General features: G+C 45.8%; 1 protein-coding gene across 1 annotated transcript in view; it reads right to left on the reverse strand.

The window, feature by feature from the left end:
- LOC126298950 (uncharacterized) overlaps positions 1–5,002 on the reverse strand; it is a 270,674-nt gene extending 265,672 nt beyond the window's left edge. Inside the window, exon 1 of the mRNA XM_049990554.1 lies at positions 4,805–5,002. The gene's annotated coding sequence lies outside the window, so the exon portion shown is untranslated. The remainder of the gene's footprint in view (positions 1–4,804) is intronic.
- Between the last annotated feature and the right edge of the window lie 8,680 nt (positions 5,003–13,682).

The following is a 13,682-nucleotide window of genomic DNA, read 5'->3' on the forward strand; positions in this document are numbered from 1 at the left end:
CCTTATTGTATCACGTTTTATTGTTTCTTCCCATTCCACTCACGTATGAATGACTTTTTGAATGCCTCTGTGTGTGCTGTACAAAAAGTGGATCAATTGGCTCTGAGCACTATGGGACTTAACATCGGTGGTCATGAGTCCCCTAGAATTTAGAACCACTTAAACCTAACTAACCTAAGGACATCACACATATCCATGCCCGAAGCAGAATTCGAACCTGCGACCGTAGCGGGCACGTGGTTACAGACTGAAGCGCCTAGAACCGCTCGGCCACATTGGCCGGCCATGTGTACTGTAACGACCCTAATCTGGTCATCGAGGTTCCTATGAGAACGACAAAATGTTTCAAATGGCTCTGAGCACTAAGGGACTTAACTTCTAAGGTCATCAGTCCCCTAGAACTTAGAACTACTTAAACCTAACTAACCTAAGGACATCACGTACATCCATACTCGAGGCAGGATTCGAACCTGCGACCGTAGCGGTCGCGCGGTTCCAGACTGTAGCGTCTAGAACCGCTCGGTCACCACGGCCGGCTGAGAACGACGCATAGAGTGCTGTAGAATATTTCTAGATTCTTCAATTAAAACTGTTTTTTTATCTTTGTAAGCAGATTTTCGCAGCGTCTGCTAGTTCAAGTGTTTCAGAGTTTGAAACTTCCTTGCAGATCAAAACTGTGTGCCCGACCGAGACTCGAACTCGGGACCTTTGCCTTTCGCGGGCAAGGTAGAGCACTTCCCCGCGAAAGGCAAAGGTCCCGAGTTCGAGTCTCGGTCGGGCACACAGTTTTAATCTGCCAGGAAGTTTCATATCAGCGCACACTCCGCTGCAGAGTGAAAAATCTCATTCTGGTTTTAGAATTTCTATGATGTTCTCCCATGAGTGAAATAAACCTGTTTCTATCCGTGCCTCTCTTCGTTTTATACGAGTACATTTAAAATCCGCCGTCAGTCCAATCGGTCCCAGTCACTTGAGCAATATTGTAGGGCACGTCGCACAATTTTCTTGTAAGCATACTATTGTGCAGGCTTCCGAGAATGAAGTTTCGCTCCGCATCGGAGTGTCGCTGATTTGAAACTTCGTGGTAGATTAAAACTATGTGTTGGACCGGGACTCGAACCTGGAAACTTTGCCTATGGGTACATGGATAGCTCAGTCGGTAGAGCACTTGCCGTGATGCACGAAGTTTCCAGGTTAGAGTCTCGGCCCGGCGCACAATTTTAATCTGTCAGGAAGTTGCTTTGTAGACTTATTGTAGTGTCGCAATTGGTAGGCCAATGAACCTGCTTTACTTAACACTAAACCTATGCGAAAATTCCAACTCATAAGCCATCTTACGAAAATGAAGCAGCTGAATTTCCCGAACAGTATAATGCGGTGTTTCGACAGCTACCCTATAAACAGACTTCAACGAGTGGACAACAGAAGTTATCACGGAAACTCTGAAGTTTCCCACAGGTCGATCCTTGGTACGTTCCTGTACTGGTTGAATAGCAGAATGCATTCGCTAATCAATTTTCGGTGCTTATACAAGGCTAACCTAAGGCTTCTTACGTTTTAGTTTAAAGGTACATGATTTGTGGACAGAAGCAATATAAGACCTTATACGTCTAGCATCTTGGTTGGTTTATCCGTGCCATATTCTTGTAACCATCACTTACGTACTGACGGCATCCAGCCGCATCGGAGCGCCAGCTCTAAGTACATTGCTGCTGCCGTGTTAGGTATGAATGACCTTCGTTCAGTATCACGATGAGCACAGTTTCCGGGTCTTAAAGTAAGCCCTAAGAAGCCATAGATCGTCTTCATACAAACGCTGAAAGTTGATTAATGAACTTTTTCGTGGAACATTACCTCCTATACTCCTTGATGGTATCCATTTACGCTACCAATAAGCATTAAAAGTTCGTGGCACAATCTTGAATGAGCACTTAAACTAGAATGAACAATCAAATAAGACTATATGGTTCCAGAGATCTTTCCAAGGCTCACACATCTATGATGTGCAATACAGTCTGAAGCGACAAATGAAAATTTGTACCAAGGCCAGGATTCGAACCCGGAGATGCGAGTTCGACACCCAGCCTTGGTATAAATTTTCGTCTGTCGCTTCATTCCGCATACATACATCATAGGAAGAACAAACTGACACATAATGCAAAAACTTTTCCTCTTTCTTGGATGCAAATCAAACATTTAGAAAAAAAATCCGCCTAAAATAAAAACTAGCCTTGTCCTTAGTCCTACCGAAACTTTACTACTGTGATGTAGTTGAACTCGGCACAAATTGCGAAAACTTCAGACAACTCGAGCTATCAATAGATCCTTGCGAAATATTTGTGCGTAAAATTCGGTGTTTGGACATAGCTCACCTTCAAAAAAAAGTTCAAATGTGTGTGAAATCTTATGGGACTTAACCGCTAAGGTCACCAGTCCCTAAGCTTACACACTACGTAACCTAAATTATGCTAAGGACAAACACAGCCACCCATGCCCGAGGGAGGACTCGAACCTCCGCCGGGACCAGCCGCACAGTCCATGACTGCAGCGCCCTAGACCGCTCGGCTAATCCTGCGAGGCAGGCTCACCTTCCTGTGGTCATTTAGGGTGGATGCTAGCGGTTAGGCGATGTAATTTTGACACGATCTGTTTTCTTCATCAGTTTCTTCGTCATTGCTCTACTCAACACCTCCCCTCGCATATCAACATATCATTCCTTAATTGCAATATCAGATACAATACATCCCTTATTTTCGCTATATCTGTGCATAACACTAAATCTTTCAACATTTCCTTCTCCATTTTAGCCATATGACTCTGAAAAAACTACCCTTTAACCTGCATCTTATTTAAAACTACTAAGCAGTGAAGAGGAGATCAACGGTTATCTTTTACCGTCATCGTAGTTTCCCTCTCGGTATATCGCAGCTGTCATCCTGTCCTACATAGAGCTAGTATTTCCGTCACTCTGTCAACAGTATCCCAGATTTCCTCATCCCTGTCTATTTCCATTTCCTTTCTTCCATCTCATCTGCTAACGTCACTCTATAATTTTTCGGCCTTTCCTGGACCAGCCAAGGTTTTCTCCAGATTTGATTCCTTCTGTACTACCGCCAAGCACCTGGTAGTACATTTCCTTCCCCAAAAATGTGATGACGCTATTACGTAACACATTGTCAATGAGACTGGCGTTTCTGAAGTACTATATATTAAACAGTATAACTTATTATTATTATTATTATTATTATTACTATGTACAGGTCGTGTAGTATGCGTATTGTAATGTTAACTCACTGGTAGCTGTAACAGCTGGCTTGAAAGCCCAGATCTTGCCAGGTGAAACAAATGCATACATAAATAAAGGAAATATATTAATTCTACGCCGGCCGGTGTGGCCGAGCGGATCTAGGTGCTACAGTATGGAACCGCGCGACTGCTAAGGTCGCAGGTTCGAATCCTGCCTTGGACATGGATGTATGTGGTGTCCTTAGATTAATTAGGTTTAACTAGTTCTAAGTTCTAGGGGGAACTGATGACCTCAGCAGTTATGTCCCATAGTGCTCAGAGCCATTTGAACCATTAATTCTACATTTACATCTATACTCCGCAAGCTACCTAATGGTGAGAAGCGGAGGGTACTTTACGTACCTCTGTCACTTCCGCCCTTTCCCGTTCCTATCGCGAATGGTGCGCGGGAAGAATTATTGTTGGTAGGCCTCCGTGTGGGCTCACATATCTACAATTTTACCTACATGGCCTCTTCGATGTGTGAAGGAGGAATTGGTTGACCCTTCTAGGAATGATAGCTATCGATAGACCACACTTTGATGCGCAACACCTTTCTCTTAGCATCCGCTACTGGGGTTAGATGAGCATTTTCTAGACACTTTCGCGCTAAGTAAATTAAACTGTTTTGATCTTTTCTATTTCCTCTATTAGTCCTGACTGATAAGAGTCCCAGACTGACGAGCAATACTCAAGTAACGATCGAACGAGTGTTTTGTAAGCTACCTCCTTCGCTGGTGGACTGCGCTTCCCGGCAATTCTTCCATTGAATCTGAGTCAGGTATCTGCCTTTCTTACGAGTAGTTTCAGGTGGTCGTTCCACTTTAAATCGTCTGGTACGCATATTCCCAGGTTTTTAATAGGTGCGATTACTTCCGGTGATTGCTAGGCGAACGTGTAACCACACAATAACGGGGATTCCCTCTTATGCGCGGTACACTTATGTTGAGGATCATCTGCAATACTTGCACCGAGCATCGATTCTCTACAGTCTTCCTGAATTTCATTACAATTTTCTAGCGTTGCGATTTTTCTGTGTACAACAGCGTCATACGCGAAGAGCCCTATGGAACTTCCGATGTTATCCATTAGGTCATAATAAGAACAGTAATGGTCATATAACACTCCATTGAGGTAAGCCCGAAGTTACCGTTATGTCTTAATATCTCCCTCCGTTAAAAATGAGCTGTTATATTTGCTAAGGACGCGTCAGTCCAATCACAAAGCTGCTCTGATATTCTGTACGTAAGTATTTGGGTATAATATGTGTAGGTGGACTGTCGAAGTTTGCGCCGAAAGTAAGTCCGTGACAAATTATGAATTGCCTCAATTGTAATTAAATAGTCCTCTTTTTATTATACCACGCTCGATTTCGAGGCTTCCAGCCTCATCATCAGTTATACAAGTATGAGACAAGTTCTTCTGTCTTTCCCTAACTAACCATCCGACCGCGTTCCCCATCAACGATGGAAAGCTTAAACGAAAGTACTGTAGGTGACGGGCAGAGACGGGTACTCACGTAGCTTGGAGCGCGTTCGTCCTCTCGCGTGCGCAGCGCACCGATCACTGATTGCGCGGTACGGCGCTTAGTCCGCCACGCCGCTAGCGCCACGGCCATCTGCACGGACAGCGCGCGCAACAGGGGAGTGACACAGGTCGTCCACTTCACTCGGCCGAGCGTTCGGCCGGCCTTGCGCGGCTGCTGGCGAAGTGACCTGGCCTTACCACCAACTCGCGTCTGCGCTCCAGAGACCAGTGAGCTGTGTAATGTACCGATGGGACCAGTGCTCCAGTAATTTCCTGAAATGACTGGTGAGGACTTTCTGTACTTTTTGGAGAGCATCTATTTCTTCAGACGTCGTATACAAACACGTAAAAGATGAAATCGATGTGAGTTAAAATAAGACTGGAACGAAGGAAGTCAGTCGGAGAATTCCATCGTCTACACGGAGATCTACAGAATGACGACCAAAACTTTTCGATTATTATAGGACTCAACCATAGGCATTTTACAACGGTTTGAACGTTGCAGAACCATCAGTCGCCAAAATATCGAATTACAAGAAAGACGTCATTACACCAGGCTATATTCAAAATACTTTCTAAGCAAAAAACAAAAAAAAAAAAAGAAAACACTATAAAGGAATTATACGAATGGGCGGAAATCGGTAGAAGTTACGTACCCTACTGGACATTAAAATTGCTACACCACGAATATGGCGTGCTCCAGACGCGAAATTTAACCGACAGGAAGAAGATGCTGTGATATGCAAATGATTAGCTTCTCTAAGCATTCACACAAGGTTGGCGCCGGTGGCGACACCTACAAAGTGCTGACATGAGGAAAGTTTCCAACCAATTTCTCATACACATACAGCAGTTGACCGGCGTTGCCTGGTGAAACATTGTTGTGATGCCTCGTGTAATGAGGAGAAATGTGTACCTTCACGTTTCCGACTTTGATAAAGGTCGTACTGTAGCCTATCGCGATTTCGGGTTATCTTATCGCGACATTGCTGCTCGCGTTGGTCGAGATCCAATGAATGTGAGCAGCACATGGAATCGGTGGGTTCATAAGGGTAATATGGAACGCCGTGCTAGATCCCAACGGCCTCGCATCACTAGCAGTCGAGATGACAGGCATTTTATCCCCATGGCTGTAACGGATCGTGCAGCCACGTCTCGATCCCTGAGTCAACAGATGGGGACGTTTGTAAGACAACAACCACCTGCACGAACAGTTCGACGACGTTTACAGCAGCATGGACTATCAGCTCGGAGACCATGGCCGCGGTTACCCTTGACGCTGCATCACAGACAGGACCGTCTGTGATGGTGTACTCAAAGACGAACCTGGGTGCACGAATGGCAAAATGTCATTTTTTCGGATGAATCCAGGTTCTGATTACAGCATCGTGATGGTCGCATCAGTGTTTGGCGACATCGCGGTGAACGCACATTGGAAGCGTGTATTTGTCATCGCCATACTGGGGTATCACCCGGCGTGATGGTTTGGGGTGCCATTGGTTACACGTCTCAGTCACCTCTTGTTCGCATTGACGGCACTTTGAACAATGGACGTTACATTTCAGATGTGTTTCGACCCATGGTTCTACCTTTCATTCGATCCCTGCGAAACCCTACATTTCAGCAGGATAATGCACGACCGCATGTTGCAGGTCCTGTACGGGTCTTTCTGGATACAGAAAGTGTTGGACTACTGCCCTGGCCAGCACATTCTCCAGATCTCTCACCAACACAAAACGTCTGGTCAATTGTGGCCGAGCAACTGGCTCGTCACAATACGCCAGTCACTACTCTTGATGAACTGTGGTATCAAGTTGAAGCTGGATGGGCAGCTGTACCTGTACACGCCATCCAAGCTCTGTTGGACTCAATGCCCAGGTGTATCAAGGCCGTTATTACTGCCACAGGTGATTCAAAATGGTTCAAATGGCTCTGAGCACTATGGGACTTAACTTCTGTGGTCATTAGTCCTCTAGAATTTAGAACTAATTAAACCTAACTAACCTAAGGACATCACACACATCCATGCCTGAGGCAGGATTCGAACCTTTGACCGTAGCGGTCTCGCGGTTCCAGACTGTAGCGCCTAGAACCGCTCAACAACCCCGGCCGACCCAGAGGTGGTCGTTCTGGGTACTGATTTCACAGGATTTATGCACCCAATTTGCGTGCAAATGTAATCACATGTCAGTTCTAGTAGAATATATATGTCCAATGAATAGCCGTTTATCATCTGCATTTCTTAAGTTCTAGTATAATATATATGTCCAATGAATAGCCGTTTATCATCTGCATTTCTTCTTGGTATAGCAATTTTAATGGCCAGTAGTATACATGTGCAAAATCTCCAAACGCTCTCAATTTGGGAAAGAGCTGGCCTAGACAGGGTTTGGCAAGCACGAAGACAAACAGTAGAAACTTAACCGGTGTGCGAGCGGAATTATCTTGCTGAAATGCAAGCCCAATATGGTTTGCCATGAAGAGCAACAAAACGGGACGTAGAATATCGTCGGCGTATTGTTGTGGTTTAGCGTTGACACAGATGACAACCAAGGACGTCCTGCTATGAAATGAAATCGCACGCCAGACTACCGCTCTTGGCTGTCGGGCTGTACGGCGGGCGATACTCAGTCAGGTTGGTACTCCACAGCCATCTTGGGACTCTCCAGACACGTCTTCGCTCGTCACTGGGACTTAATTCGAAGCGAGACTCCTCACTGAAGATATTTCTATCAAAGCCAATCAGATTCTAGGCCGAATGTGCCAGACACCACTGAAGACGGACATGTTGGTGTACAGAGGTCAATCGTAGGAGGAGCAAGGGGCTCCACGAGCCCAGCCCCCTTTCTATGAGCCGCCTGTTAATGATACGTTTGGTCACTGAAGCACCAGTTGATGACAAAGATGAATTCACAGCTCTGAGTGCCTCTCTGACGACTGTTCGATCCTCACTTTAGGCCGTCTTTCTGTGTGGACCGCTTCCTTCTTGGCGCTGTGTTCGGCCATGGTTCCCCCATTCCTTTTTTTTTTTTTTCTTTGTTGTATTTCAATACCCTATCGGGACGAGCTAGCAGCAGCATAAGCGGTGCTCTTCAGGCGAAAGACATAGAACAAACAATAGAAGACATTTAAAAATAACAAAGGAGAAAACATGGTGTACATAGATAGAAAAAAGGGGCACACCATGGAAGGCAATAGACAAAAAAGGGGAGACTAAAATGGAGATAAAAAACGTAAAAGAGTAGCGCAAACCAAAACACACACACTGGAGCAATTGAAAGAACACATGGCGCAGTATGACCAGAGCATAAAAGTATCACATAACAAACACTGACAATAGCACTACGTACAAGGCCAGCACACGATTAAAATCACACCTCTCGATGCACAGGAGAAACAGCACTAAACACAACACTGACGTGGCACACTGACAATGATCAAAAGGGTGGATCTGCCAGGCGCAAGGAGATGAGGGAGAAGGGATGAATGGCGGGAGGGGAAGAGAGGAGGGGAGATGGGCGGGGGTCGCACCGAAGAGGGTCAGTTAGGGAGGGACATGAGAGGGAAAGAGGCAAGGATGGGGTGCAGGGTCTCAGGGGGGAGGAAGGAAGAAAATCCGCTCTGGGAGAAGGAGGGAGAGGAAAATGGCGGCCCTAGGGACGGGGGGGGGGGGGGGGACAAGGCCAGATTATATTTGCAAGGTAGAGTATATGTCACAGCAAAGTTCATCATACGGGAGGGGGAGGCGCTGGAAATTGCCCTGATGAAGGAGAAGGAGGGTGTGGAGGTAGAGAGCAGGAGTGATACAGCGATAGAGGTGCGGCAACAGGCGGGGGATGGAGAGGAAGGAGGAAACCAGGGGGTGGGGGGGATCAAGCCTGCGGACAATGTAATGGATGCAGAGATTATGGTGGAACAGGAGGAGGTGAGGGAAGGAGATGAGTTCATACAGGAGCCATGTGTGGGAAGGAAGGTGGATACGGAAGGCAAGGCGGAGCGCATGGCGTTCGAGGATTTGGAGGGCCTTGTAAAAGCGGGTGGATGTGGAGATCCAGGAAACGCTGGCACAACAGAGGATAGGACGGATGAGGGATTTGTAGGTGTGGACGATTGAGGAAGGATGCAATCCCCATGTCTGGCCAGACAGGAGTTTCAGGAGGTGGAGACAGGAATGGGCTTTCTGCTGGATGGTCTGGAGGTGAGGGGTCCAAGTGAGGTGACAATTGAGGGTGATTCACCCATTCCTGGCAACACCGTCGAATAGTGGCTTCACTCCTGTTCAAATGTTGAGCGCGCTTCGCCGATTACTTCAACTGGCTTCTTTGAGCCCAACTACACATCCTCTCACAAATGCTGACATGTGCGTATATTGTTCACGCGCTTGTCTGCGAGGCATCGTTACTGTCCAACTGAGTACACCGAATGAAATTCGCAAAGACTTCATGCTCTGGTATCTACGTACCCCCTGAAACTTCCTGGCAGATTAAAACTGTGTGCCCGACCGAGATTCGAACTCGGGACCTTTGCCTTTCGCGGGCAAGTGCTCTACCAAATGAGCTACCGAAGCACGACTCACGCCCGGTACTCACTGCTTTACTTCTGCCAGTATCCGTCTCCTACCTTCCAAACTTTACAGAAGTTCTTCTGCGAAACATGCAGAACTAGCACTCCTGAAAGAAAGGATACTGTGGAGACATGGCTTAGCCACAGCCCGGGGGATGTTTCCAGAATGAGATTTTCACTCTGCAGCGGAGTGTGCGCTGATATGAAACTTCCTGGCAGATTAAAACTGTGTGCCCGACCGAGCATGTTTCGCAGAAGAGCTTCTGTAAAGTTTGGAAGGTAGGAGACGGATATTGGCAGAAGTAAAGCTGTGAGTACCGGCCGTGAGTCGTGCTTCGGTAGCTCATTTGGTAGAGCACTTGCCCGCGAAAGGCAAAGGTCCCGAGTTCGAGTCTCGGTCGGGCACACAGTTTTAATCTGCCAGGAAGTTTCATATCAGCGCACACTCCGCTGCAGAGTGAAAATCTCATTCTGGATACGTACCCCCTGTTTGCTATTCTTGCCAGCTGCACTGTGAAACTGCCCTGCAGAGTCATACACACGTCTAGCGGTCGCCAAAGTTTACAGTTTCACATTTTTCGTTGATACCTGTATGAATATCAATTGTGATGAATTTGCATAACTCCTTTGTGGTGCGCAGTTTTTTTCAATATATGTTACTATAAGTGCAATTGAGAAACTGGTAGTGCAAATAAGATAAATAGTTGTTATAATTAAACTTTTGATAATGGAGAGGGCCCTTATGAAGCAAGAGTGATCGTAGGGCAACGAAACTCTGTAGAAACATTTGTAAGGACGTGCGGAAGAGAATTAACGAGTAAACAGAATGCGATTTCCACTCTGCAGTGGAATGTGCGCTGATATGAAACTTCCTGGCACATTAAAACTGTATGCTGGACCGAGGCTCGGACTCTGGACCTTTGCCTTTCACAGGCAAGTGCTCTACTATCTGAGCTACTGAATCACAATTGACGCCCCCTCCTCACAGCTGTACTTCCGCCAGTACCTCGTCTCCTACTTTCAAAACTTCACAGAAGCTCTCCTGCGAACCTTACAAGACTAGCACTCCTGGAAGAGAGGATATTGCGGAGACATGGCTTAGCCACAGCCTGGGGAATATTTCCAGAATGAGCCGGAAAGTGGGAGACGAGGTACTGGCGGAAGTAAAGCTGTGACGAGGGGGCGTGAATCGTGCTTGGATAGCTCAGATGGTAGAGCACTTGCCCGCGAAAGGCAAAGGTGGCGAGTTCGAGTCTCGGTCCGGCACACAGTTTTAATCTGCCAGGAAGTTTCATAACGAGTAAACCATTGACAGAAACACATTCCAATTTCCACATGAGAAAATGACATTTGTTAATTGCGTCCCATGCTTAAGTTCCAGATTACTAACATTGCTCGTTGACACGACCACCTGTATCCACGACAGCCTGGATACCTTTTCACAATTCTTCGAAGAAGTTTTCGAAAGGTGGTCCAGGGATAGTTCAGCTGTCGTGGCACAGCTCGCCTCGTCCATACACGTGTTGACTGTAACTGTAGCCTAATTCACTCTAATACTTGTGTTTCAACACTACATCGCCGTACCAGTGCCGGCGCCTAACGGCAAGTCATGAGACTTTCACTACTAACAACGCCAATCCCGCCGCGCACAGTCTGAACATGATTCCTATAAAATTGGGTATCCATATGGTAAATAGTTTTTCGTTTGCACTGGTTCAAGTAACGAAAGTTTAGTTTAACTACCCTATATTTTGAACAAAACCTGGTGTAATAATGTGATTCTTCCGATTTGTGGAGGTTGTAGGGTCCACCCAGAAGAACATGACTAGTGCAATTAAATGTGTCCGAACACATTTATTAAGAAAATTGACGATTTATTATAGAGAGGTAGAATAATTGATGTAAGAAATCGTGAATTAACGTGTAGCGTCTGGAAACTTCTGGAACAACTGCCGTATCCCTGTATCACTTAAACTAGATCCGTCTTGAATAAGCTCTTGATCAGACTTTCTGACACATTCGAAATCCCGTGGAGAAGGGTAAGCAGTGTGAGAATGTGATGTTGAAGGTTGTAAAGCTGTGTAGCCTGATTCTTCCTCATCTATTGAAACGTGCTGAAATTTGTTCCTCACTGCTAATTTTCGATGAGAAGCGACCTACTGGAGAAATGGTAAAAGACTAACAAAAAATTAGAAACCGTTATCTTTATTGATGGCTTGCTTATCAGCAGATAATACAGGTTTTGCCTTTTCTGATCCATGAAACGGATAATCAGACTCAAATTTATCAATCGCTCTTTCACAGTTGTTTAGATTTGATAGAGGAGAATCCCTTCTCGGTGTTTCACCTGTTTCGCTATACTACTGCCGGTGAGTTACAAAAGTGTTGCTCGATTGCGAATCAGGAGAATGGCCTTGAGGTTGTATCGTAAAATTTAGAAATTTGTGGTAAGGGCTTATGGGACCAAACTGCTAAGGTCATCGGTCCCTAAGTTCACACACTACTTAATCTAATTTAAACTGACTTACGCTAAGGACAACACACACACCCATGCCCGAGGGAGGACTCGAATCTCCGATGGAGAGAGCCGCGCAGACCGTGACAAGACGCCTTATACCGGGTTGTATCGTCTTTGTTATGTTTCGAAGATTTACTATTCCCTGGCAAAGAATATTTTTTGTGGATACGTAATGTTTTTAGAGCTCTGTGATCCGTTAAGATACAAAACGAACTTCAGCTGGTTAAACGATGTTCGTGAAGAGCAAAATTTTTCTGATGTTTTATCTGCAGACTTGAAGACATTTCTATATTCTCCCCGAAACGTATCACGTGGCATCTTCCATTTTTTCTCTTTTTCTGCCACTAAAACAGAAAAGAGCGTAGTGCTGATCAGAAATCAGAAATATAGGACAAAACGTGTTCATATTTGCGATTAACTTAGATGATTCTGTTTTTGTTATTATTAGTTTCTTTATGACTACTTTCTCTGAAATAGTTAGCCATCTAATTCATAACTGGTATGGTGGGGTCATGCGGACCCCGGGGAATTTTGTTTCTTTGTTTAGTTTGAACGTTTGTAATACCGCAGAGCTGTTTACACAAACACCGATGACCAATTTTTCTTTCAGCTGGGGTCACACTGCCTCCAGCATACCGAATATGATGTTTTTATAACGAAGTATTTTCTGATCTCCTTGACTGAAATTTCGTTATCTTGTCGTGGTGAAATGAAAGTAAGTGACCCTAAGCTCGATGAATGGGTACAATCAATCCCAGATGAAACACGGGGTGAGTTCAGGTGCAAATGATGACTTAAATCTTCGTACAGACTATAAAAGAAACCATAACAGTGATTAAGAGTTAGATGAGAAACAGGAAAAAGAAAATGGGGGGGGGGGGGGGGAATAAAGAGGTGTTAGAAGCAACTAGATCAAAAGACAGGAAAATAAACCAGAATGAGATTTTCACTCTGCAGCGGAGTGTGTGCTGATGTGAAACTTCCTGGCAGATTAAAACTGTGTGCCCGACCGAGACTCGAACTCGGGACCTCCGCAGTATCCTTTCTTTCAGGAGCGCCACTTCTGCATGGTTCGCAGGAGAGCTTCTGTAAAGTTGGGAAGGTAGGAGACGAGATACTGGCAGAAGTAAAGCTGTGAGAGCGGGCGTGAGTCGTGCTTCGGTAGCTCAGATGGTAGAGCACTTGCCCGCTAAAGGCAAAGGTCCCGAGTTCGAGTCTCGGTCGGGCGAACTGTGCATATAAACTAAATGAAATGCAATAACTCTATAACAAGCCGCCGGGAACCATATGTCCCTTACACCAAAATACACAGAAGATATCCCTGATTAACCTCTGAAAGGATATCGGTGGCGTCCTGTTTCACCATGCATATAGTGTGAAGTGAATTTTCTGACGGAAACTGTTGGAAAACACCCCCTGGAATGCTTGGTGCGAATGGCAGCACAACAGGTCGAATCACCAGACTGAGGACGGATTTGCAACCAGGGTGCGTGGGATAACCACCAAAGTGCTCCTGCTGTCATACTAAACAGCACCACAGACCATAACTCCAGGTGTAGGTCCAGTGAGTCTAGCACGCAGACAGACTGGTTGCAGCCCCTCAACTGGGCGCCTCCTTCTAGTCAACACACGGCCATCACTGGCACCGAGGCAAAACCACATTTCATCAGAAAACACAACAGACCTCCATCCTGTCTTTCAATGAGCTCTCGCTTGACACCGCGGTGGTTTGGGGTAAATGGAATGGGCGCTACAGGCTGTCTGGCTCGAAACTGTCCTTCAAGTAACT

This window comes from Schistocerca gregaria, chromosome X (assembly GCF_023897955.1).
Source record: "Schistocerca gregaria isolate iqSchGreg1 chromosome X, iqSchGreg1.2, whole genome shotgun sequence".
Classification (NCBI taxonomy): domain Eukaryota; kingdom Metazoa; phylum Arthropoda; class Insecta; order Orthoptera; family Acrididae; genus Schistocerca; species Schistocerca gregaria.